Source organism: Ursus maritimus, unplaced genomic scaffold (genome assembly GCF_017311325.1).
Source record: "Ursus maritimus isolate PB19 unplaced genomic scaffold, ASM1731132v1 scaffold_28, whole genome shotgun sequence".
Taxonomy (NCBI): Eukaryota; Metazoa; Chordata; class Mammalia; order Carnivora; family Ursidae; genus Ursus; species Ursus maritimus.
Window position 1 is genome coordinate 6708914 of NW_024425341.1, and position 24902 is coordinate 6733815.

At 50.1% G+C, this 24902-nt stretch overlaps 1 long non-coding RNA gene across 1 annotated transcript in view; it reads left to right on the top strand.

Annotated features, from left to right (window-relative positions):
• Positions 1-3475, top strand: part of LOC103659112 — a 7776-nt gene extending 4301 nt beyond the window's left edge. The window contains exons 2-3 of the long non-coding RNA XR_567402.1: positions 2660-2937; positions 3066-3475. This is a non-coding gene — a long non-coding RNA (uncharacterized LOC103659112). The remainder of the gene's footprint in view (positions 1-2659; positions 2938-3065) is intronic.
• Positions 3476-24902: the final 21427 nt, after the last annotated feature.

A 24902-nucleotide genomic window follows, 5' to 3' on the forward strand; every position in this document is an offset into this window, starting at 1 on the left:
CCCCCCCCCCCCCCCCCCCGCCGGCCCTGCCAGTGTACCCTGTGTACTTCGTAAAGGTCACTGGTTCTTATTCTTTGCCATGGCAGACAGCCCTTCCCAGCCCGGCTCGGCAATGGGAACAGACACCAGAGCGGCGGTCATAGAGGTGCCGGGGGCATCTGCGGGTGTTTCTAGATGTAATGGAGGGGGGGTGTGTGTGCATTCCAGGGCTTTCTCCACTCCTGTTGAAGTTGGTAAAATGGCTCTTGGGAGCTCTCAACGTGCCTTCTGGTTTGCCCTTTGGTTGCGTTCCCCAGGCAGGACAGGAGCGATATAATCCAACATGAACGTTTACTCCGATTAGCAATTTGGTCTCATCAGTTTTGTTAATGGGATAACAAGAGGTGCTGGTTATGGTGCAAAAGTCTCATCACGTCGGTAATTCTCACTGTAACATGTTAGCAATCTGTCACTATTTGTTTCCAGCAATACTGGCAAGGGCCTGCTTACATCAGGGGCTCTAATTCTCTCTCCACACCGCCAGACTGTTCCTCCCTTCTCCGGCTGGGGAGCTTGCCCTGCTTCGATCTGTCTCTGTCCATCTTGCTGGGCCTTTGTTTCTCCCTTCCTCTGCTTCCGTCTCTGCCACCTGCCCCGCTCTGACAGCTCAGTGCGGTGTTCGTGCGGGAGGGAGACACCGCCCTATGCAGCCTGACATGAGAGAGTTCCAGAGCAGGAGAGCCCACACTGCCAGGGCTCCCAGCCTCTCGTCGGTCAGGTGGAGAACCCGAGGTGCAGACTGGAACAATGACTTGCCCGAGGCAGCAGTCTGTTCATGATAGTCCATGCAAGGTCAGGCCTCAGACTCTGGTTTCGTGAGTTCAAATCCACGGCACCTATTACCGTGGGATGAACTGTGTCATGTGAAGAAATCAGTCGGTCCCAGAAATCAACTTTCCTGCGTGTGGGAAAAGTCATCCTGGGGAAGTTAATAAGGTCACAGGGAGGAGAGAGGCTCCTTCACCAGCTTAGTGGGGCCTTTCCAGCAGCATGAGGCCGAGCTCTCAAACCAGGTGGTTGGCCGAGGTGAGTCATCCTAGCAGCTGCGATGTCTCGGTCTCAGGGTCCCTGCTCTGGAATCAAGGAAGGGGATGCTCTCCTGAGTGAATCCTGGCCAGCAGTGCGGTGGCTGCAGCTTCCGGCCCCAGCCTTGGTCACCAGCTGTCCAGGACAGAAGCTCTGGCCATAAATAGTCTTTCTGCTGCCAGGTGAGCTGCTCCTGCCCGCCTCTGGGCCCTTGTCCTGGGCTGCAGCTCTAAGAGACCTTCACCTCGCCCTTGTGCACCTGCTGGAAGCGTTCAGTTCCACACAGTTCCACAGCTGGTGCCTTGAAGTATGGAGGCAAAGAAAAGCCAGAAGCCACCACCCCGCTGTGCATAGACACCAGATTTCCAGTCGGTCGGACTAGAGTTCGAATCTTAGCTCTGCTACTAAGTGGCCGTGTGACCTTCCTAGAGACAGCAACTGTCGGTCTCCGTTAGTTTCTCTACTTGTCAAATGGGGATTCCTAACAGTTCGCTCGTAGGTTTGTCGTGGGGAGTAGAGAAAATGTGTGCAAAGACCCAGAAGGCTCCAAGGCACGTGGTAAGTCTGCCTCTTCCTCTCACGGTGTGGCCCAGGTGGCGCAGACACCCACCTTGGCCACCTTTTGAATTCATTCCTAGCTGCTGTCAAGCTCACAGCCCAGGGCGAGGACCAAGCACGTAGCTCTGGCTGTGTCCGTTAAAGGGTGCCGGCCTGCTGGAGGAAGTGTTCCATTTCCAGGGTCAAGGAGAAATTCCAAGGCAGAGGGATTTGGAGCCTGAATAAAGCATCTGTTGAGCGGAGGGAGGGAACCGACTGACCCCTGAGTCACCAGAGGTGTTGATGTTTAGGGGAAAGAATGAATATTCCAGTTTCTGCCCTGGGGTGGGGGTGTGGAGGGAGGGATGGAAAGAGGAGTTTGGGCTCTGATTTGGTGCAGGGAGAGAGCCACCAGGCTTCTCCACATTCTCTCTGTCAAAACCTTCCCACGAATTGTCCAAAGCTTCCTTGATTGCTTCTAATGAAACCACCAGCTGACTTTGAAATCTCCGAACAGTCTCATCATGCCTGACAGATAATAAACACTGTTCACGGGGCGGCCACTTGGCCACAGGAGGGGGGCGGTGCGCTCCTCAGAGAGGCGCCCGCGGGCTCTGCCGGAGAGCTGGGCCTGGGCTGGGGCCTGTGGGCGCTCCGCCTGTGTGTTGGGACCGCCTGTCTGCCTGTCTGCCTGTCTGCCTGTCTGGGGCTTCCTGCGGAGGTGGCAGATTGTGTGTGTGTGTGTGTGTGTGTGTGTGCGCGCGTTTGTCTTTCCTGTGATTCAGGTCTCCTCTGGGGAAATGGGAGGGGAGGGAATTCACCACGGGAACAGTTTAAAAAGAGGGAGGGAAGGTCTGGTGCAGGTAGGGCCTGGAGACCTGCCATCCTCTGGCTGCGGGAGATAGGGCCCCTTTTTGAGCCTCTTTGGGTCTTGTTATCTCTCTGTACCTCTTCACATGACCAGCTCCTGCTCCTTTGGAAGGTCTGTGGAGAGGGCTCCTGGAGCACAGGGTCTAAACGACCTCTGTCATTTACTCTGCTTTTTGTTTTCTGTTAGCATGGATCGGAATGGTGCCTGTCTTGTTACTCGTGTCCTCTCCGGGGAGGGAAAGCGAGAAGAGGGCAGGGCCTTGGCCATCCTGTGCACCTGTCTTCTGCGCTGAACACCGCACCGCCGAGGCCGCAGGCGCTCAGGCATACCTGTTGACTGGAGGATGGAGCCTGCAAAGAGCAGCCGTGAAGGCCTTCCTCTCCCTGCCTCCTAGGGTGTTCGGAAGGGTCAAGTGACAGGAGCTGTGAAAATAATTTGAAAAAGGAAAGAGAAATATGCTAAGTGTAAGCCATTAACATTACTCTCCTGGGGGGAGGCAGAGAACATTCCTTTGCCAAAATCTCTCAGTAGCCTTGAGGGGAGCCTGGCAGAAACCAGACATCTTTCAAATGCTTCATTCCCACCATCACAGGGGTCCCTGAAGCAAGACCTCGGATCACAGAACAACGGAACTCAGATTTACTCCCATTCGTTGGGTGCCTGCCCGCCGCTCGCTGCTGGGTGCTAGGAGGCACAGGTGCCACAGGAAAACTCCCCACCTAGGGGGCGGGCCCACCTCGTAAGCCAGTAAGCTTCCATACTGGGACACGTGCAAGTTTAGATCCTCACGGTGCTGGAAGGAGCGATTAGCCCTCAGAAGATGGGATGGCAGCAGAGCCCCTTGGAGGGTGAGGTCCTATTTTGTAAGAGCTTACACCTTGGTGGAGAAGTTTCTTCTGTGGCTGGGTTTCGCAACCTCGCTTGAGCTGGCGCTGCCTCCCCCCTCGCCCCGACATTTCAGAGTCTTTCCCGGTCACCCCCAACGTGAAGTGTTAAGACCACAGATATACAGTGTATCTGTTTATGGACTGTGGCTCTTTGGAGGGCCACAGACCGTGGCATTGTCTTAGACTTCGCCTCCCCGAGAATCAGTGTTTGCTTCCTTGGGGATGCTATTACCCCTGCCTGGGAATGCGTGTGACAGCAGGCCTTCCTGCCCCCGCGGTGAGTCTGTTGACCTCACACCACGCCTCCTGTCTGTCCTGATCCTGATGGCTCTGTGTCCGTCCCTTCTATTGACTGTCACCACGAAGGCAGCCCCAGGACAGGCACAGGCCAAAACTCGGTCTCAGGGTCCCATCGCAGGACCTTGGTGGCTGTCTCTAGGTTTTAAAGCTACTCCTGGCTCCCTCACGTTCTTTCATGATAGGGAATATATGGAGCTTTACCTACCCTCACTGTCTGCCTGCCCAGGATACTTCAGTGTGGGCCTGACTCTTCCTTGGCTCATCTTTCCATTTCTGTGGGCACCTGCAGCCCATGCTGCCCTCGTGGGCGCTGGCCGGACCCAGACTGCCAGGCGAGGCCATGTGCTTCCCGCCTGTGGCTCTGGCCTCTAGACTGTCAGCCTCCTGAGGGTAGGGCTGCCTCTGCGGCTGCTTTTCCGTTCCTCCCTCTGCCCAAAGCCGTGCTCAGTAAGCTCTTCTTGGTGGAGAGGCATCATATTTCACTTCTTAGCATGACTAGAGAAAGCAGGAATTGTTCTTTTTATAAATCTTCCCATTGACCACTGGGCACAGAGTAGGGGCTTAAGAAAATGTTCGTTGAATGAAGTGGCTTGGAAAGTATTTACACCGTGTAGACAGTGTAATGTTCTCACGTCCCGGCATCCTGGAGCGCCACTTTGAGAGTCAGGTGGCTCCCCAAGGCGTGAACCCTAGTTTCTCAGGAGCTGAGCAAAGCACCTGCCAGGGGTCATGTCCTGCCACGAGGTGAGTTTTCTCCGGGGAGGAGCTCCATCACATTTTGTCTCCCTTGTGAAACCAAGTACGGTCTCAGAGCAGTGCTTTCTAGATTCTGTCCTGCGTGCTCTTAACCATGCTTCTTTTGGAGCCCCCCCCTTTTTTTTAGAGCAGCCTCTAGTTGGGTTGCATTAGCAGAGACATGTAGGCATTCTGCTTTGCACATTACTGGAGAAATTATATCCCTGTCATATTTGAACACTCTGAAATAGGAAAGAATTACTTTATTGGGTGTCCCCCCTCCCTCCTCCTAAATGGTTGAAACTAACAAAATGTTTTCAAGCAATTTCTTGCCACTAGATTTGGTGAAACTTACTTCAAGTGTCTTTCCAGAACCTTTCATAGAAAAGTAATTGTGTAATTAGCTATAAATTAGTAAAAATTATGCTAATTACTTCCAGGTGTGACATATTTTGTGCTTAAAAACAAGTAAGAGAAATAAAGGGGCTGTCACTGTGGTTCCCAAGTGAAGCTTGGCCCAGGCAGGCTTGACAAGCTGATGGGCGCATTTACCTAATATTATTTTTTTTAATTATGTAATTTCGGAATAAGTACAAACAGACCTGAGAACAAAAGTACAACAGACAAAACCCAGGAGTGGTTCTTGTGTGTGTGTGTGTGTGTGTGTGTGTGCGTGTGTTTAATTAAAAGGAGCCTAAGCAGGGGCTTTTCTAGTACTTTTCATTTCACACTTATAATGGGGGAACTGGAGGTGGCGGGATGGGGAATGTTGGTATTGGGGGAGGTCTCCGGGCTTTATGGGGTTACCTTAAGCCCGGAGAGGTCCAGTGGTTCTCTGGGGGTTTGCCCTCTCTTCACAGCCCCCTCACACTTTCAATTCTTGATACTAAGGTAATGCGGACCATGGCTCAGAAATGGCGGCTGTCGGGGCGCCTGGGTGGCACTGCGGTTAAGCGTCTGCCTTCGGCTCAGGGCGTGATCCCGGTGCTCTGGGATCGAGCCCCACATTGGGCTCCTCCGCTGGGAGCCTGCTTCTTCTTCCCCCACTCCCCCTGCTTGTGTTCCCTCTCTCGCTGGCTGTCTGCCTCTGTCAAATAAATAAATAAAATCTTAAAAAAAAAAAAAAAGAAATGGTGGCTGTCGCGTGCTAACAGATTGCCTTCATTTACGTGCATCTCTTTATGTGGCCCAAGGCTTTATGGTACTGGTCTTTCTTGCATCTTTCTCCCCATAATCCTGTCAAGTATGTAGGACAGGTACTGTGGCCTTCAGAGAGTACTCGACCACTGAAGGACCACTTTCTCCTGGAATGGAGTAAAAGGAGAAAGAAGGAGAAGGTGGAATGTCCTTTTGGTTCCTTTTTCTCCTCCTCCTGGTACTACTCTGCATCCACTAGCAATGGCGGTAAGGTACAAACCAGCCCATCCGTCCATCTGTCAGTCAGACATATTGGGCTTTGTGGTAGGTGCTGGGCATCCTGAGACCAATATCAGAGGAAAGCTCACTGGGGGAGAAGGTAAACATGGGGGAATAATTCGACCGAACATGAGTAATACTCTCACTACGGTGATGCTAGGTCTTGGGTTTTCTAAAGATAGCTCCACTTGAAAATACTCTGTCTTTCCATAAAAACATCTGTGTGCGTGAAACGTGTTTCCAGCTTTGGTTTGGAGGACGTGGTCCCCCGAGCTGTAACAGAGGAGCATGGCAAGTGCCATAGCTGGATGAGGTCGTTCTCACAGAGGACAGGCATGTCGGCTGGGAATTCGAGGGCAGTGGAAATTTCTCAGGCAGCGGAGGAGGGGAAGAGAATCCTTCCAGTCAGTAGGGGTGATGGGTGGGAAGGATTCTGAGGCATGACTGAGAACTCACCAGGATTTAGGGGGAAGACGGAGGGGGAGTTGCTGGTAGGGACCACGGCAGGGGTGAGGCACAGAGGCTTTACCCAGGGTGGTGTACTTGGGGGAAATACTACTAGTTTGGCGTTAAGAGAGAGGAGAGGAGTAGGGATGGGGAGCGGGGTCAAAGGAGAGCCTTGTGGGCTACACCAAGGAGGATAAACTCTGAAATAAAGGGAAACCACTATAAAATTTAGGTATAGTGTGTGTGTGTGTGTGTGTGTGTGTGTGTGTGTGTAAAAGGAGTGGGGTGGGGACTGGCAAACCCAAGGTCTTTCTGATTATAATGCTACTGTTTTTTTGACCTTCCCCACAGAGAGCTAGTTCATAGTCTCAAGAAGAGAAATGTTAGGTCTGATGGGTCAGCTGGGCTTGGAGGCAGAACACTTCACAGGAAAGCAGGGAACCCCACTGCTCTGGGGGAGACCCCCTTGGCAGGGTGTCTGACAGAATGGCTCCCTGGGCTCTGGTGGTCACCCTGCCATCTCCGCTCACCACCACAGTCAGCGGCCCACATTTGGAGCCTTCGCTGCTACGGATTTAAGCCGATAGATTGTGAAGGGGCAGCCGTTCTGGGAGTAGCCCCACCAAACAACGGCTCCAGCATAAATGAGGAAAAGGAGTAAAAAGCTCCCATGTGTTCCTTGTCCCCCTTGACTTTCTCCACAACCTTCTTACAAGCTTCTGTCTTTCCCATCTCTAGATTAAAAAAGAAAATTCACTGAAATATCTTGTTAAGACTGGAAAATAGAGAAATATTAGCAAATGTAGGAAGGACAACATAAACCCCAATAACAACAATGAACCCAAACAAAAAGGCGAGGACCAGGAGGCGGGGAGCTGGGTCAGGTCCTGAGTGCCCCTCGCTGCTTCTCTCACCTGACTTGAGTCACTTTCTTGTCCTTTTCTGGGCTTCAGAGTCTGCATTCTTGAAAACAAGAGGGTCGGGCCAATTTATCTTAAAGTCCTTTCCAGCTCTGATCTGTAACATTTACATTTTAATTTTTATTTTTTGGTAGCAGCATGAGGAAACACCTTCATTCTTCCCTGGATTCTCAGCCCAGAGAAGAAGTACGTGAGGGGGCTGAGTATTATGTAATCTGGAGAGGGGACATGGGTCGATCCCCTTCTTACAGTTAGGCTCTGGGACATTTGGATGTTTCCTACCATCAAAAATACTTTCTTTCCTGCATTTTCCACTTCCCGGGGCCAAGGTGCTTCTTTCACAAAGGACTCCATGTTGTGGGATCGGAAGCCAAAGTTGGTTTGCTTCCTATAAAACACAGCTTGTTTGCCTCCACTGGTCCTCCCATAACGTAACCATAGTAACAGCACTACTAATGATGACGATGCTGTGGCTGAGGGGAGCTCGCATCTACTGAGAGTGTGTCAGACACTGGCCTAAAAGCTTTGCCTTTATTAACCTATTTAATCCAAATGGTAGGGACCATCATCATGCCCATTTTACAGATGAGGACATAGGCACCCAGAGAGTTAAATGGCCAGGATCTTTTCTGCGGGGCTTGAGGAAGTGGCATATATTTGGAACATTTGCTTACAAGTTCAAGCCCTGGATTCCCCAGCCAGCCAGCCAGGGCTCTTGAGGATTAAATCAGACGATCTCTGTGACAAGTACTTTGCAAACTGCAATGTACCATACACGTTATGGTATGGAGTCAGGGCAGATGGGACTAATCAGGCCAGAGTTGGCTGAGCCTCCCACGCAGGACAGCTGGAATCTTAGAGAAGGCAGAAGAGACTGAGGCCCAGGGTGGTGGTGGGGGAGGGAATTTCTTGCAGGCAGATCTGGGGTGTCTCTGCCCCAAGGCTCCCTCCTCTTGTGGGATGTGCCTATGTCCAGGCCGCAGGTGTGGACCAGACACAGCACACACACTGGGGCAGGTGGCCTTGCTCGGGGGAGCCCAGGCTAGCAGTTGGATTCATCCTGCCTCTCTCCCCGGGTAGAACCAGGCGTGGGTTGATCTGCTGTCTCATCATCTGTAAGTTCAAGTCCAGCCACCGTCGACGGCATGCAAGCCGTCCCCAGCAGGTCCTGCCCTATGATCTGGTGATAGTTCCTGCTGCCTCCACCTGAGCACCTCTCTCTGCTCCAACGGCCGCTCTCCTTGGCGTTGCCTGAGGACAAGGTACAGCGGTCACGTTGGAGCCTTTGCTGATGCTACTCCCTTTCCTGAAATACCAGCTTGTCCTCCCTCCTCCCTCCTCCTACCTGGGTGCCAGCTGACTTCTACTTCCCTTCAAGGCCTTTCCTGCAGCCGTTCTTCCTTATGTGACCTCTCAGGACCTTCCTTTTCCATGAAATAGTGTTGCTTGGCTATCTTCATGTGGTTTTTCTGGAGGGCAAAGGAGTGGACCATGACTTAGCCACCCCCCACTTTTTAATACCCTCAAGTTTTGCCTTTTGGGCTTGGCTCATAGTAGGCGTGTAGGCACTATTTATAGGAGAGAGGAATGATTTAGACTCCCTTAGCCTTTCCTTCTAGATTCCTTTTGTGAGCAGTTTGGTCAGTGTTGATCTGCAAGGTTGGCTTGACTCTGGGTCTGGGAAAACACTGGGAGTGGCTAGAAAGGGTTCAGAGCTTACTGCCCACAAAGAACATTCGCTGGCACCCCAAAGCCCTGCCAACTCCCGCCAGTGAGCAACTCCCATGTTGGGGAGGTCAGCTGCTTGTCAAGGAGTCTTGCCCTTGACCAGATGCGAGATCTTTATAGACATGCTTTCCTGGCCAATGTCACTTGCAGTAACTCCTGGAAGACGGAGTTTTAAAAGTCAATACATTCTGCAAAGTCATGTGTTAGCGGGTCTTCGGAGATGTGGTCACGACCTGCTGTGTAATTTGCCGGGCCAAGTGCGCATCGAAAACGGGGGCCCCTTGTTCAAAAATTATGAAGACTTTCGAGATAGTGACAAGCAGAGTAAGAATCTAAACCCGGGTCTTTCTGAGTGTGGGGGTGGGTGCGGGGGCAGCGGTTGGGGGTCCATGTGGCTGGGCAGGGGGCCGCGTGCTTACGAAGCTGGCTCTGCTATGCCATGTGCGTCTCGGCTCTTGCTGCTGTCATGTTGGCCTAGATGGCGATGGTGTCAGTGTGTTCTTTTTCCTGGGCACAGTTTCCAAGTTAGGTAAGAATATTAAGTGTCTAGCATGTGTCCAGCACTATTTTAAAACACCCTGGGGGGTGGTTTTTTATAAAATCAGTAGGGGACAGTGTTCACCCTGGAGAGGTATCTACAAAACTATAAACAAGACAAGAGACATATTCAGAGCCCATATATCTCTGTCGGATGACAAAGCGGAGGCTCAGATGACTTGCCCAAAGTCACACAGCTACTCCAGGACTGGGTACTCCGTATATAGCCTTGACCATGAAACGCTTAAAGAACGGCACACTCGGTGTGGGGCGCTAGGAGCCACAGGAGGTTAGAGAAGCAGGGGCCCTGGGTCAGGGCCATGGACTGGTCCTGGCTGACTTGGAGAAGGGAAGGTTTCAGGTTGGGGGGAAGGGAGGGGAAGGGAGGCTGGGAGGGGGCACTCTGCAGTCAGTGAGGCGGGTCTGGCTTCCTCAGGACAGGGGTGTGAGAGGTGAGGATCCCTCCTAGACACTCTCTCCTCCTTAGCACTCATCTTTGCTCACTCTTTTCCTTCTAAATAAGATACCTGTTCCCCATAGCCATCTCCCTCCTGATTCTAGTTCAGTATGAGAGTGTTTTTCAAACTCTCTGGATCACAGTCTGTGGCAAGAAACGTAGTTTCCAGTGTGGCCTAGGACACACATACGTGTATGAGTGTGTGTGTCCTTGTGCAGACGTCTGATGCAGTCTGATGCTTTCTGTTGTACTGTATTATGTAATTAAAAGTTCAGATAATGACACCCCAATTTGAGGCCTGCCCTGAATTGAAAAACCGCTTTAACTCTGCCCTGCCATAGCCACAGACAGGAAGAATTCTTTTGCACTCAAATCCTCTGTGCAAGGAGGGTATGTCTACAGCTCTGTGAGCCCAGTGGAACTCTCTCTTTCTCTGGATGCCTAAAGCTCATCCTGCTGGCACCTGCCCTGGGATCTCAGCCCCTCCTAACAATTAGGGCTTAATGATATTTTTAGGCATTTGCATCTTTTCTCCCCAGTATGAGGGAGTACAAATTCCTTGCAGAGAAAACACGTGCCTAGGGCACACGACAACACATAGAAGGTAGTAGAGCTCGCCGAGCCCATTTCCTAGCCCCTCGGAGGCCCAGCCCTGTGCCTTTTCCAGCGTAGGCATTCAGTGAGAATTTCTAGATTGAAGAATTGGTTGAGAATCTCAGAAGCACTTGGGAATTTTCTGGCGAGTCGAACATGAGCTCAGCAGTGCTGGTTTGAAAGTCTTCTTGGTGGGGCTGGCATTTAACTGTTTCCCCAAGCAAGCTCTTGGAACCCCCTTTCTTGGCTGTTCCTTGTCTGGTCACATTTCTCCGCTGACAGCCTTGCTTTCCGTCCTGTTGCTTTTTCCCGAGAGATGCTGACTGGGATGGTGGAGGGTCTGACCAGACCCACACACTTGGCCTTGCCCGCTCCCTGAGCCAGACAATGGAGAGACCCCAACATCACCTGCGCACCCCCGGCCCCATCGTGTGGGGAGAACTCTGGGCTCAGTGTCCGAAAGCCTCGCTTCAGGAGTCCCCTGCCCCAGCTGAGTGACTTTAGGGAAATGGCTTGGCCTCTTGGAGCTTCGTTTCTCTTCATTGGACACCTCCTGGGCTTACTGAGATGATCACGTTAACAAACACGTGGAAGCTTGAACTGTATGGAGGGTTAATAATAACTACATTTGGAACGTGCGTTTACCTGTCTTCTAACAACTGCGTGAATGGTTTTATGACCAACCTCAACTTACCGAGGAACTGAGGTTTGGTTGTCCCAGATTACTTAGCTAATACGCTGCGGAGTTAGAATCCAACTCTGTTTTCTTTTTCCAAAGCCTATATTCTTATTATTATCATCATTATTTAATGTAATTCCATGGGCCTATTAAGTTAATTATTATTTTCTCCAGCCCAGGGGGGCCCTTAAGGGAGTGCATTTCTACTGATGTGGGGAGGATTGGCTCATGGCAGGCCTGGGAGGCAGTGGTTGGAAAATGGGTGAGAAGAAAGGAAGGGAGAGGGTATGAGTGAAGGGATAAGTTTGGGAATCACGTGAGGCTGGTCGTGGAGGGATTCCTGGGTCACTTCTCTGCTGTTTCAGCTCCTTGGGTCTCTGGGCAGCCATCAGACACACCATCAGTGATTTTAATCAACAAACCAATGAACTGATATTTACTTGGGGATTTAGAGGCTGACGCAGAAGACTCAGCATTGGAGGACACTTCACGCTGGGGTCATTTTCCATGGCCACACAATCCCAGATCGCCAACTCTGGAGTCTGGAACTGTAGGGGGTGATGTTCTTGGGAGAGTTGGTGGGCACTTGGTGGTTTTCATCACTATGTCCTGTCCCTGCAGAGGGGAGAGGGTGGTGTTAGTGTTGGGGTGGGCCCATCTTCTCTGGTGACTCAGCCTCCCCAGTGGGAGGTACCAGTCAAGGGGGACTTCACTTCCTTTTGTCAGTTTCCAACCTGGTCTTTAAAAAGTGCTATGACATTCTTTGCTCCAGTGAACCTTCCTGGCAATCCCAGATGGTGGGTTCTAGCCCTACCCCCATTTTTTAGGTGACAAAAGTTGGGCTTCAAGAGCACCCATGAGCCACCCAACATCATGAAGCCAGGTTTGGATCTAGGTCTTTGATGTCAGAGCCCACCATGATCTTTCTACTTTTCTTCCGGTGCCTCAGCTCTTGAATCAAGAACCAGGTAAGAGTGAATACGAGTTACCCAAGCACTCATGGATTGCCACGGCGTCCTACAGAGGACCTCAGATTCAAATTCTGAGACTCTTGCCTCCTGGGCGCCAGGTCTCTGTTGAAATTTTCGGTTTCCCATTCTCAGTTACTTCCGCTGGAGGATTGCTTTCCAGCAGGTGTTAACCCAGTGATCTGCATAACTATTAACAAAACCTTTAATACGGGGTCTATCAAAGCAGACCAAATAATTTAGAAGGTCCCCATTTCCCACCCCCTCTTAGTGGAGGCTATTGTCAGCAGTTCCATATGAGGCTTCCAGACATTCTAAGCATGGATATGCTGTATGTGTATGTGTGTGCTATATATAAAATGCTTTTAAGCATAAGCAGGCTCCCACTCTGCATATAATACAGCAACTGGCTTTTTCACTGAAGAACGTTTTATGGACACGCATTCTTGTTAGTACCCGCAGTCCTACCTCATCCCTGTTAATGCATGCATAATATTAATATTTCATTTTATGGATGAACCAGTTTATTTAACCTATTATCTATTGATGGACACTTAGGTTGATTCCAGCTTTTTTCTATTACAAACAGTGCTTCACTGAGCATCCTCATACAGTTGGATAAATTCACATAAATGAAATTTCTGGCATGCAGGATTTGTGCATTTAAGATTTTGATCGATATTGCCACATTGCTCTCCAAAGAGGTTGTCCCCATTTACAACACCAATCTAAACATTGTTTTTTGCATGTGTTCAGTAAATGCTGTGGAAATTGGTCCTGGCAGTTTATTAAATTATTGTTGTGATTCAACTATCCACTCTACTCAGGGGTGATTCCATCACATTCTGGGTGTGTGATTTAAATCCTATCTCTGCCCTTACTGGCTGGAGGATTGTGGGAAGTTTGCTTGACTTTTCTGAGCCATGATTCCCTCGTGGAGATATCAATACCTCTCTTGAAGAACAGAGTGAGGGACGTTGTGAATATTTGTCAAGCCTCTTGCCTAAGGCCTGACACAGAATAGGTGCTCAATCAATGCACTCTATCTTTATGCCCTACAAGGGCGGTCAGCTCCTGCCATCTGGCCCTGAGGAGAGGATCGCACAGTTTGCCAAAGGACTCAGAGGGGTGACCGAGGCACTGGTTGTTAATTGTCTCTCTAAATTTGTAGTGGCAGAGTAAAGACTCTGAACTTAGGAGACGGTAAGTCCCTTTAGGGCAGTGACTTTGTTTTCTACTTTGGACTATCAGAGCACGGAGCCGGTGTCTGGGACGGGGCAGGTGCCGTTGGCTATCTGGGGTGAAAGGTGAGCCAGGGTTTTGACCAGGGACCATGAGTATCAGGAGACCAGTGGAGGCAGTGTGTCCCTTTTAGAACCCACATCCACTGGGAGACATAACTTATGCTTCTTACATAAGAGAATTTCAGAAAGAAGCCTCATTGGAAGTTGGGGGAAGGGACAAAACCCCAAACCCACCTAGGCCAAGAAATCCCCTTTGAGAAACTGCCTCTGGGACTTGGCTGTGAAGTAGGAGGCAGGGTCCAATGCTGCCTGGGAAGCCATGTGGGTAATTTACAGGTGGGGTGCAGTGGGGGGCTTGTTGACCCCGAGTGGCGTCTGGGCTGCTATGGATGTGGTATCTGGAGCCCCCTGTCTGCCACTGGGCTGGGGCGCTGAAGCCTGCTGCCTTAACTCTCCCGGAGACTTTCCACCTACTCTTCTGGTCTTTTCTCACTCTATTTTTGGAAAGGGCCTTGTCCTTCTTTCCCCCATCAGTCACCCTCCCCACACTGCCTGCCCACTCCAGAGGCATTTGGTGTCAAGAACTCTATCTGAAAGGCTCCATCCCTGGGTCTAGGTCTGTCAGTCACAGCACAGCACTGGCCAAGGGGCACACATGGGGGGCGGGGCAGAAGCAGGGCCGTGCCCTGCGGCATGGGAGTACGTTCGGGACAGGCGCCAGGTGACCGGGAGTTAGAATCTGGGTTTGATCACCAACTTCTCACTGTATCATATCTCTCTGTGCCCCAGACTTCCCTTCTGTTAAATGCAGTCATACCTGCCCTTGGCTCACCATGAGCCAGCTCCAAGGACAGCTCAGATGCCTGATACCAAGCAAGAGAAATCACAGAGGAAATTCCTCTGTCAGTAATTCAAGAAGGTGGTGTTGCGTTCATGTCTCATGAGTCTTTCGGGACGGAAATGTGCCAAACTCGGAATATTCCACGCAGAGGTTGGAGCCTCCCGTCTGCCTGTGCCTAGTTTATTTCCAGAGGGCTAAGTCTACATTCCTTCTCTGCCCTTACTAGCTGTATGATCTTGAACAAGTTACTTAACCTCTCTGGGTCAGAGTTGCTTCATATATAAAATGGACTTTAACACCTCATTAGGTTGTGACAAGACTCGATATTATTATTACCTTTGGCTGCACATGCAAATCCTATTTCAAGACAGATAGGTAATACTTGGCCTTCAGTCAAGTAGGCTGTAGACTATGCCATCTGCTATAATATGCAAGCCCCTCCCCTGTTCCAGTGGGGGAAGCTTCAGGAAAGGAAAGGTCTCTTTGGATGGCAGTAGGGTTTTTCCAAACTATGTTCCATCTATTCCAGTCCATTGCATTCCGGTCTATGCCATCGATACCATTCAATACACTCTCATTGAGACACAGTGGACTGAGTCAGGAAATCCGATGACTTTCATTCGCTCAGCCTGAATCCTAGAGCAAGAAACGGGGACAGAAAAAGCAAATCAGAATCAAAGCTGTGCCGTAGAGCTTCTGAAGAAAAGAGTAATGACCTCTGAGCTCTGGCTTCTAACTTAGCCCCTGTCTGGGCATGGACCAAAGGCATGGGTCCAGAGTTGAAAGAGAAGCCTGGTCTCCAAGCAACCTGTTCATGTTGGTTTGGCTTTGAGATGAAAGTGAGGAATGGCAGCTGGGCCCTGGACATTTGAGAGAGATGAGGTTAATTGCTCCCTTCTTCAGCTTGGCCTGGGTCCTCTTATTCCCACCGCAACTCCATTACAAAAAAAGATCTAAGCTTATACACGTGTTACACACACACTCATACACACACACACAGACACACACAGACACACACACAGACACACACACACACACACACACACACAGAAGAATTCAGAGGAATTCAGAGAAAAACAAATGAGCAAGTTTGTTACCTGGGTCCTATCTGTAGGTCTGTCGTGAAGGAGTGAAGACCCCTGTGGCTTGAATGTTGGTGTCAGCACTATCAAGTGTTGATTGAGCTTGGGTCCCAGTAGTGAGAAGCATGTGTGAAATTCAAATACAGAATTTCAAACCCTTGAGCACTTCCTGAGAGTCTCAATGGCTTTAATAAGGGAAGGGCATCTCTTTGATGGCAAATGATTATCCTTCACAGTGCAAGCACAAATTGGATCATAATTAATGATTTTGATATATGTTCTTCCTTGCCATGGATGGGAGCTGGAGTTTAGTTTCTATTTATCTACATCTCCATAACTTCATATTCCCCTCTACAAGGGGGTGGGATGTTGCCACATGCAAATGAAAGGTTATATATTTGTAAGAACTTCTGTAGCTTAGAGACCAGTTTGGAGCAGCTCATCTCTCTCTCTCTCCTTCTCTTGCTTCCTTCCTCCCTCCCCACTTCTAGTACCATTTTGCAAATTCTGAACTGTATGCCGGCTTTCTAGAGCTGCTTAAATTGCTCTAAATGCCCGAGGTCCTTGTACAGGGTGGAGAGGAGGAGCACATTGTTGGCTTGGTCCCAGTGTGCTTTTACCATTCTTTATTCTTGATCTCTCCTTCCAGTGTCCTTCTCCTCTCCTTCTCTCCTTATGGGGCCGTCCACTGCGGTGGTGGTCGTTGAACTGATGCCGAAAGCCACCATTGTGAATGTACACGAAACCTTCCCAGTGCCGAAGGAGCCAGGATCACCACCGGATACCTTGACTACCGTCCCTCCTTCCTTTAGTAAATGAATGCTGATTGGGTGGGTGCCAGGCATACCCTTGACACCAGAAATATGAAGACCAATAAGATACAGTCCCTGTCCTTTGGGAGTTTCTGCACCTGGCCTCACTTATTCTTTCTCCTTACCCCATCCTTTGCCGGTGTGGACCACCTTCTCTGCTTTCCACCTTGTGCTGACTTTGAGTCGTCCCAAATGATTTGCTCATTTCCACGATGGGTGCATGTGCTCCTACCCAGCCTTCCTTGGATATGGCCAAAGCGAATCAGTGCCAGGGACAGTAGATTTCTTTCTAGACAGATTGCTATGGACTGAATGTTTATATCCCCTCAAAATTCATATATTGAAATCTTAACCACCAAGATGATGATCTTAGGAAGTGATGGGGATGTGAGAGCAGAGCCCTCATGATGGAGATTAGCGACCTTATAAAAAGGACCCTTTCCACCCTGTAAAGACACAGAGAGAAGTAGCAGTCTGTCCATGAACCAGGAAGGAGGCCCTTATCATACGCTGACTCTGCCAGCACCTCGATTTTGGACTTTCCAGCCTCCAAACTTGTGAGAGACGTTTCTGTTGTTCAAAATGACTTAGTGCACAGTACTCTGTTACAGCAGCCCGAAAGGACCAAGCCGCGAATGTAAGGAGATAAAGGGCAGAGACCATTCCTGAGGGTACCAAGTCCACAGGGCCCGCATCTGAGGATTGATTTCAGGGGGCTCAGGAGAGTCAGGGCTACATGTTGCTCCACTCCGGGAGCACAGTTCATATCGTCGTCTGTGTGGAGGGCAGCCTCCGTGGAGGAAGAGCATGGATGGGTGGGTTTTTGGCAAAGCCGGCCCCACTCAGCTATTTGGCAGGCGAGAAGTCAGCCTCAGAGGGGTGGGGTGTTCCCAGGGAAAACTGGCCAGAGTAAGGACTTCTAGCTCAGATCATGGACCAGGTAGCGGATCTGAAGATCCCCTCAGTGACAGGGGGCTTGGGTTTAGCCGGGGGTCTGGCCATGCCAGCTTGGTGCCTGCATCCAGAGGGAGGCCAAGCCTGCAGGAGGTCAAGGGCTTTATCTGTGGGACCTGGAGCCAGATATGTCATTATATGGGATCCCTGTGCCAGGAAATTGTGAGGCACTCCTAGATCTCAGCTTAGTGGCCTTTGGAGAGAGGCAGAGGAGGTGGCGGGTGTGTCGTTAGCTGGGCCAGGGGATTTAAGGGTGACTTGACTCAAGCTGCTCAGATTTCTCTATCCGAGCTGTCCTCCATCGCCCATTTCCTAGGATTCCCAAAGGGCCTACTCTTAGTAGTCTCCCTGGCCACTGGGAAGGGGAGGTGCCTGTGTCACCCATCTCCGCGGGGATGGGGGTGGCGGCTGGTCCCCGCTCAGTCCTTGCGCTCTCCTTGGGCACGCTCCGTTCTCCCTGCGTGGGGCGTGTGACAGGCTGGGGAGGAAGCCGCCGGCGGGGGCGGGACGGCGGGGCGCGGGGCCTGTCTGGCGGCTGTGACAGGCCGGCTACCTGCCCACCCGCCGCCGGGCTGCTGCTAATTGGGGAGGCGCGGAGGGCGGTGGTGGGGGCCCTGCGCACCGCAGCCAGGGGGAGGGCCTGTCACCCGCCTCCGACAGCGGGGCCCCGCCCGGGGGGCTTCGTAGTGGCACTTCTTCTTTTAATCCCCCCCACCCCCCAAGGAAAGGAAAGGCGGAAGAAAGCAGGCTGTAATTGGGCTTTGGAAGGTTCTCGCTTGTCAGAGAAGGTGTAAGCCTTGAGAAGCAGCCATTAGCATAAGCGTGTTGCATAGGGGGAGGAAGGGGGCTGCGGTCCTTCTCCAGGGCCCTCCCTGGCCTGGACAGCTCCTGGGATGGAGTGTGTGGGTGCAGCCCCCCCGCCCGGCTGAGACGGCTGCCTTCTCATGCGGGGTGGGGCTGCTCAGGCCCCCAAGGATGCGCCCCCACCCAGATGAAGATTCTAGAAGAAAGCAGGAGGGATGAGAGGAGACAGCGTGCTCTGAGGCTGGGTTAGATACATCTTCCTCGCTCACCTCTACACACACACACACACACACACACACACACACACACACTGAAGACTTTCAGGGCCCAAGGGGACTGTGGCTCACAGCTTTCTCCCTGGCAACTGGGCTGGAGAAGGAGGGGGGGGGGCTTGCCGAGGGTCACACCTGTAGTTAGAGGCAGGGTTAACTGGACCTCAAATCTTAATCTTGGGCTTAGAATGATGGTGGGGATTCTTAGAGTGCCTTTTTACTCTCTTTCCCAGACAATGTCATTTCAGCCCACGGGTGTCACTAAAATCACATACTTAGGGACTTACTCATTTGGATTCAAGCTAAGCTCACAATTATACAGCAAATTCTCTTGGTAGGGCTAATACATTAAGCGCTGTCAGTAATTTCTCCCTTAGTAAAAATGGTAAGGGAGATAAGGTACTGGCCACCTGGGGGCTAGTGTGTGTGTCTGGGGGCTGTTTGGAGGAGGGAGAGGCTGGCAAGAGAGAAAGTGGGTCTGGAATGCATCACTTGGGGGCCAGGAGAGCTGAAGGGGGAGTCTGAGGCCCTCCAACTAATTTCACCTACTTCAGAATTTGGCTCCAGCCAGGCTTCCCTTCGGCGCTGACCCCCTCCTACCCTGTGGGCAGGTAAGGAGTCCGCTGCGGCCACATCCCTCTGCGCAGCTGCCATTCTCCTGGAGTCCGGGTGACAGAATGGGACCTGTGGGGAAAGCAGCCACGTCAGCACCCAGCCCCGTATTGCACTCCGGCAGCTAATTAAAGCCAGGAAGGTAATTTATTGCTGAGGGAGAACGTGCGGGAGGTTTGGCTTAGTTGAAATGGCCCCCAAAGAGTTATGGAAAGCTAAAGTGGGTTTTCAGAAGCAAAAGTTAATTGCTCTTCACTTAGCATTTCAGTGTCATGTGGCTCTGAGTTACACACATGCTGAGTGGAAGGCTTTACGCAGACATGGGGACCGCAGGGAGCGTGCTGGAGCTAGGGGTTCCAGGTGGCTGGGGTCCCCGGGCAGTGGATCAGAAATGCCACCCCTTGCCCCACAGGGGACGAAGCTTTGCCTGCTCCAGGAACCAGCCCCAGGTGAGGGCGGGGCCAGAAGGCATTCATCGCTATGGGAGAGGGTTCCTGTGTGGGAGAAAGAACATTGCTCTGGAAACAGGAGACTCAGGGTGGGGACTCCCAGCTCTGCGCCGACAGCTCTGTGGCTTGGCTGAGCTCTTTCCCGTCTCTGGGTCGCACTGTTCCCCTCTATTTAATGATCACTAAGGCACATCTTCACCCTTGGTGTCTGATCATTTCCTTGATACTATGATTCTTGTCCCTGGGTCTCCTCATGCATGCTATTCATGCTGTGTGTCCCATTTAGTAGAGGGGAAGACTGAGGTAGAGGCTATCCCAACCGAAGGTACTGAAGGATGTGGGAATGACTTGACTTTCAGCTGAAAACTGGTAAATCTGCCGCCAGAAATAGGAGCTTCTAGGGCACTCAAGTGTTTCTTAGATTTCTGGATAATGGCATTTGGGAAGGGCGTTAAAAGGCATGAATTTGGGCCACTTCAGGAAGAAAGGGTAAAAGATTCTTTCAGTGAGAAAGGGGCCAAACAGAAATGGTACAAAGCTGCTTTGCATAGAGACTTATCTGTATCTAAAGGCGGTAATTATCCTGACTACAGATACGCCTAGTATTAGGTACTAAATATTTAAAATGATTTCTACTGTTTATGTTTAAGGAGCTGACTTGAGAGGCTCCCACATGATCTTCCTAGCTACATTCGGGAGGGGAAGGGCACTGAGCAATGGTGGGGAGGTGGGGGTGCTGCACTTAGGTGTTCAGTCTGGGGTGGTTTATGGAGCGTAATGAATTCTAGAGATAGAGGGCCATAGCTCAGGTGTGTGTTGCATTCTCAAGTCCGTGGGGACGGTGAGTCCAGTAAAGTCAGAATTATTTCTGAAAGTCCTTATATTGTGGGGACCCTGAAAACTCAAAAGCGAAGAACACTTCTTCTTCTCCTTCTCCTTTCTTCTTCTTCCTCCTCTCCTTCTTCTTTCTTCTCCTTCTCCTTCCCCCCTCTTCCTTCTTCCTCCTTCTTCTCCTTTCTCTTTTTTCCTTCTCCTCCTCCCCCCTTCTTCCCTCTCTTCCTCCTTCTTCTCTTTCCTCCCCTCCTCCTTCTTCCCCTTCTTCTTCTCTTCTTCCTCCTCCTCCTCCTTCCTCCTCCTCCTCCTTCCTCCTCCTCCTCCTCCTCCTCCTCCTCCTCCTTCTTCTTCTTCTTCTTCTTCTTCCTCTTCTTCTTCTTCTTCCTCTTCTTCTTCCTCTTCTTCTTCTTCCCCTCCTCTTCCTCCTTCATCTCTTTGTCCTTTTTCTCCTCCTCCTCCTTCTTTTCCTCTTCCTTCTCCTTCTTACTGATCATCTTTTTCCTGAAACTAGGAAGAGGGTCTAGTTTGAATGGAGACGGTGAGTGTGATGGAGTAAATAGAGTGCATATCCTGCTGACATCGTGTATATTGAACGCATGTATTTCACTGCTCGCTCTGGTGTCTCAATAAAGCCAGGCAAGAAAGTCTCAGACCAAAGTGTTTACAGATAATACAGCTCTTTGAGGGTGTTTTTGAATAAATGAGCGAATAAAAGTCCTTTAAAAATTCTTATAGTCGTGCATGCTTTGTGGATGTGGTTGAATGGTCGTACCTGTGGGTCAAGAACTATACTGAAAATAATTAAAGCTTCCTGGAGACAAGATGTGACCCCCAACAGGAATGCTTTAGCATCTCACACATATAATATTAGGTCTCAGGAAGAAATCACAGCCATGTTTATCTGAGAGTGTTGGAAATGAGATCGGATTCCCTTTGCGCAAGCCTCTACATGGCAATTTGTAGTGAATCTAAACGTTATCGACCATTCTTTTGAAACCTTCCTTCTCTTATTAAAAAATGTTTTGACTCCAGGACTGTTTGACCCAGCAGTCCCCACTTACCTTAAGGATGGGCTGGACAGCTCAGAGTGAGGTCTGAATCCCAGCAAAGCTCAGAATGGACTGCACATCAGCCAAGGATGGTGCTTAGGTCATGTTCCAATCTGCAAACCCACACTGCCTGGGAGTCTGTTGTTTAACCAAGGGCCAAAGTACCACTCTGGTAGAGGCCTGAATCAGTGGAGAGAAAGTGGCCTTGGATTTTGCTGACATGTTTTTAGACCAGAGACTGCATCTAGGACAGTGCCAAGTGCTAAGGAAACACAAGGCATCACCCACTATCATGCTGAATTATTGTGAATGTGAGCAGCATTTGCAAAATGCAGGCATCTTTCACTCTACCTAGTTGGAGGGTAGAAGTGATCTCTGTGGTAATTAGGTCCAAAGGCTATTCTTCTTGTTGAAATGAGAAGCTGGCGTGGCCAATGATTCCCTGTCTCTCCTGCGCCATGATAGACCCAGGCACACTGGATTTACCAGTCAGTGGAGGTGGGGTATAGAATAAGGTGGCAGGGTTCCCCCCTCCCCCGGCAGGAAGGTGGGGTGGTAGAGTCTGCATTGTGGATGCCTTTGAAAAGAGTTCAATTTCTGTGATGAGAAGCTGGAGAGGGAATGGCCTTATTTTTTTCGGGATGCAAGTTCCAGTATCTTGTTGGGATGGAGCAAGAATAGAAGCGAGAAGCATTATTTAGGTGAAGGGAACAGTAAAGAGGGACAAGAACGGCGCTGCTGATCATTGTGCACTGTTAGGCAGAGGAAGCCTGGCAGAGGGCCAGGGAAACCCTTATAAATTAGCAACAGCCTTTGGAAGTCATGAATTTTATTCTTCTGTAACATGGAAATTCAGGTTCCGTCATCCTAAATGATGCAAGACTCTTCTGTCCTTAAGATTTCTGGGGAAAAAGTTCTTGAACCACATGTCTATAGGCTATGTCCAGATTCAAAAGCTTTTAAAACTTAATACTGCAGATGACTAAACAGATTCCCTTGGCTAGAGAGTGGACTGACCAGGAGGGGGACCCAGCTCAGAATGGAGTTTCTTCAACCTTTTAGCCCAAGTAAAGGTGGAGGGGGCTGGACAAGACCCCCAGGATGTCATGGCTGAAACATCTTCCAGCAAGTGTTACAGGTTTGAATTGTAGTGTTTACTGTTAAAAAATCACCAACATTTTGTATGTTCAGTCACAGTACACTTGTGTTTTAATATAAAAACAATGCTTTAAATTACCATTAGGAAAAACACAGAGGAAAATGCATGTTTCTCAGTTATTTCAAATAAAGGCAAAAGCACTTTTGAATCCAGTATTTGGAGCTCTGAATTAGAAGGGCAAGGGGTAGCCTATCACTGCCAGGGGACAGATCATTTTTGCTTTCTGAGAACTGATAAAAATGGTGCAGTTTTTCACAAATTTTCGAGTTCAGAGTGGTAGCTAAGTTGAGATGTGCTGAAAACTCTCTCTTTCTCACTGAGAATACCTGGAGATGGCACATTCACGGTGGACCAGTGCCTGGATGGGAATCCTCAGGCTTGCCTGTCGTGGTCCGGCCTCCTCTGTGCACAGGACACTGCCCTGTGTTCAGTCCAGGACCCACCAGGGTGACCAGCCCACAGCTGTGTAAATGCAAGTTCATGGGCACCCGTACAAAGAGCCCAGCATTACTCCACATGGCCTCCTTGTCCAGCCTTTTTCAGTGGCACATTGCATCCCTTAAAGAAAATCATGGTGATAAATTTCATCCTGAAACCAATCTCAGTCCTCGACCGCCCTTGCAGTCTGCTTCATCATGCTGTTTTAGGAGGTGTTTCCAAGAATTAAGATGCTTCAGCAAGTTCTAAAATGCTGTTGTTGATTGTCTGTTTGTCTTCTGATGATGCGCTTGGTTAGAGGGCTTCCAACATTCCAGCCGAGAAAGAGCATTGGAGTAGCCATATCTCTACTACCATTTCCTGGACAGAACTGAAGAATGACATGATGGGGATCCATTTGCCACTTGGGTCTGGGATAGGATTCTGCCCTACCTTTTTGCCCAGTTCCTCATTGTCCCATTCTCCTTGGTTTGGTTTCTACTTAATATGTCTCTTCCTAGCCCTGCTGCTTCCCCTAGGTTTTAATCTCCTCACCCCTACTTCCCCAAACATGGTAGTCTGAGCAGATAGGGATCAGAGCCATATTACACGGAAGCATTCTGTTAGCTGCTGCACTAGGTGTTCCATGTCCATTCCATGTTGGGGTCTTACACTTGGGTAGATTTCACCTTTGGAATGTGACCCTACCAACTCTGAGAAAGACAGCATCCGTCCATTATTATTCCAGTATTATTGACTCCAAATTCAAGCTGTACAGCAGCTGCTGATGGGGGTGGGGGATGAGAGAAAGGAAAAAATCAGACAGATGCTTCACCAGTGTCAGCCCCCTCAGTAAATGGAAATAACTGGCAATGGGTCTGGAAATAGAGGCCAGTTGTATCTTCAAAACCCAGGGCTTCAGTGTGCAGCAGGGATGGCGGCTTCCCCTTCTTCTTCTTCCTCTCCTCCTCCACCCCTCCCCACCTCGTCCTCCTTCTCCTCCTCCTTCTCTCTCTCTCTCTCTCTCTCTCTCTCTCTCTCTCAAATCTGTTGCACTGAGTGGCAAAGAGCCCACAAATAACTGAGCTGTACATTGGAAATGGATCTGATGAGCCTTTTAATAGAAGAAAATCATCATTATTTCCCAGGAGTTCACATTCCCATAATATTTTTATTAGCAGCCTCTCTTCTAAATAAAGTTCAGTGGATTGATTTTGGTTGGGTTTTCTCATTTTAAATATTCCCTTAAATTATGACCATGGATATGGTCCCGTCATCACCATTGTTATTATTGTTATCAGCATCAGCATCTCCATCACTATATTTATGTCGCTCTTAGAAAGCTCTCAAACACTTCAGGTATATTGCTTCATTTGTCCTCATAGCATATTTGTAAGGAAGGGAGGGGACCCATTAGAACTAAACACTGAGTACAGACCTCTCCTCTCTGTGCTTCTGTGAGGAACCCCCCCCCCCTTTGGGGTATGGCCAGGAGAAGCCCCATTAGGGGTATAGTCCTTTACCTCAACCTCAAACAGAGGGAGTTTGCTCCAGGATAATTTACAGCCATCCAGAGGCTGGATACCATAGAGGACTTGGCTCACTGTGGGACGGAGGGTACTCACCTCAAAGGCCTGTGGAATGGGGGCAAAACCATTGGGAATCACAATGACAATCTGGCCCTGACTTGCCCTCTTGCCTTGCCTTAGCCCTCATTTGGTATGTGGGGCAGTGTCTATCATAGGGTCCCCAAAGTGCCAAGTCCCAAGAGCATAGCACCATGGAACAGTGGAAAGACATTGGCCTGAGAACCAGATATGAGTTTTTTTTTTTTTTAAAGATTTTATTTATTTATTTGACAGAGATAGAGACAGCCAGCGAGAGAGGGAACACAAGCAGGGGGAGTGGGAGAGGAAGAAGCAGGCTCATAGCGGAGGAGCCTGATGTGGGGCTTGATCCCATAACGCCGGGATCACGCCCTGAGCCGAAGGCAGGCGCTTAACCGCTGTGCCACCCAGGCGCCCCCAGATATGAGTTTGAATCCTGACCATTGAGTAGCTCTCTTTCTTGCGCCAATCCCTTAACATTTCTGAGGCTTCATTTCCTCATTTATAAAAGAAGGGGTATCAATGCCTCTTTCTGGATATGTGTAAGGATTTAATATGGTAACCTGTATAGAAGTGCTCAGCATGATGGATGGGACATAAGCATGCAGTAAATGTTGGTTCCATT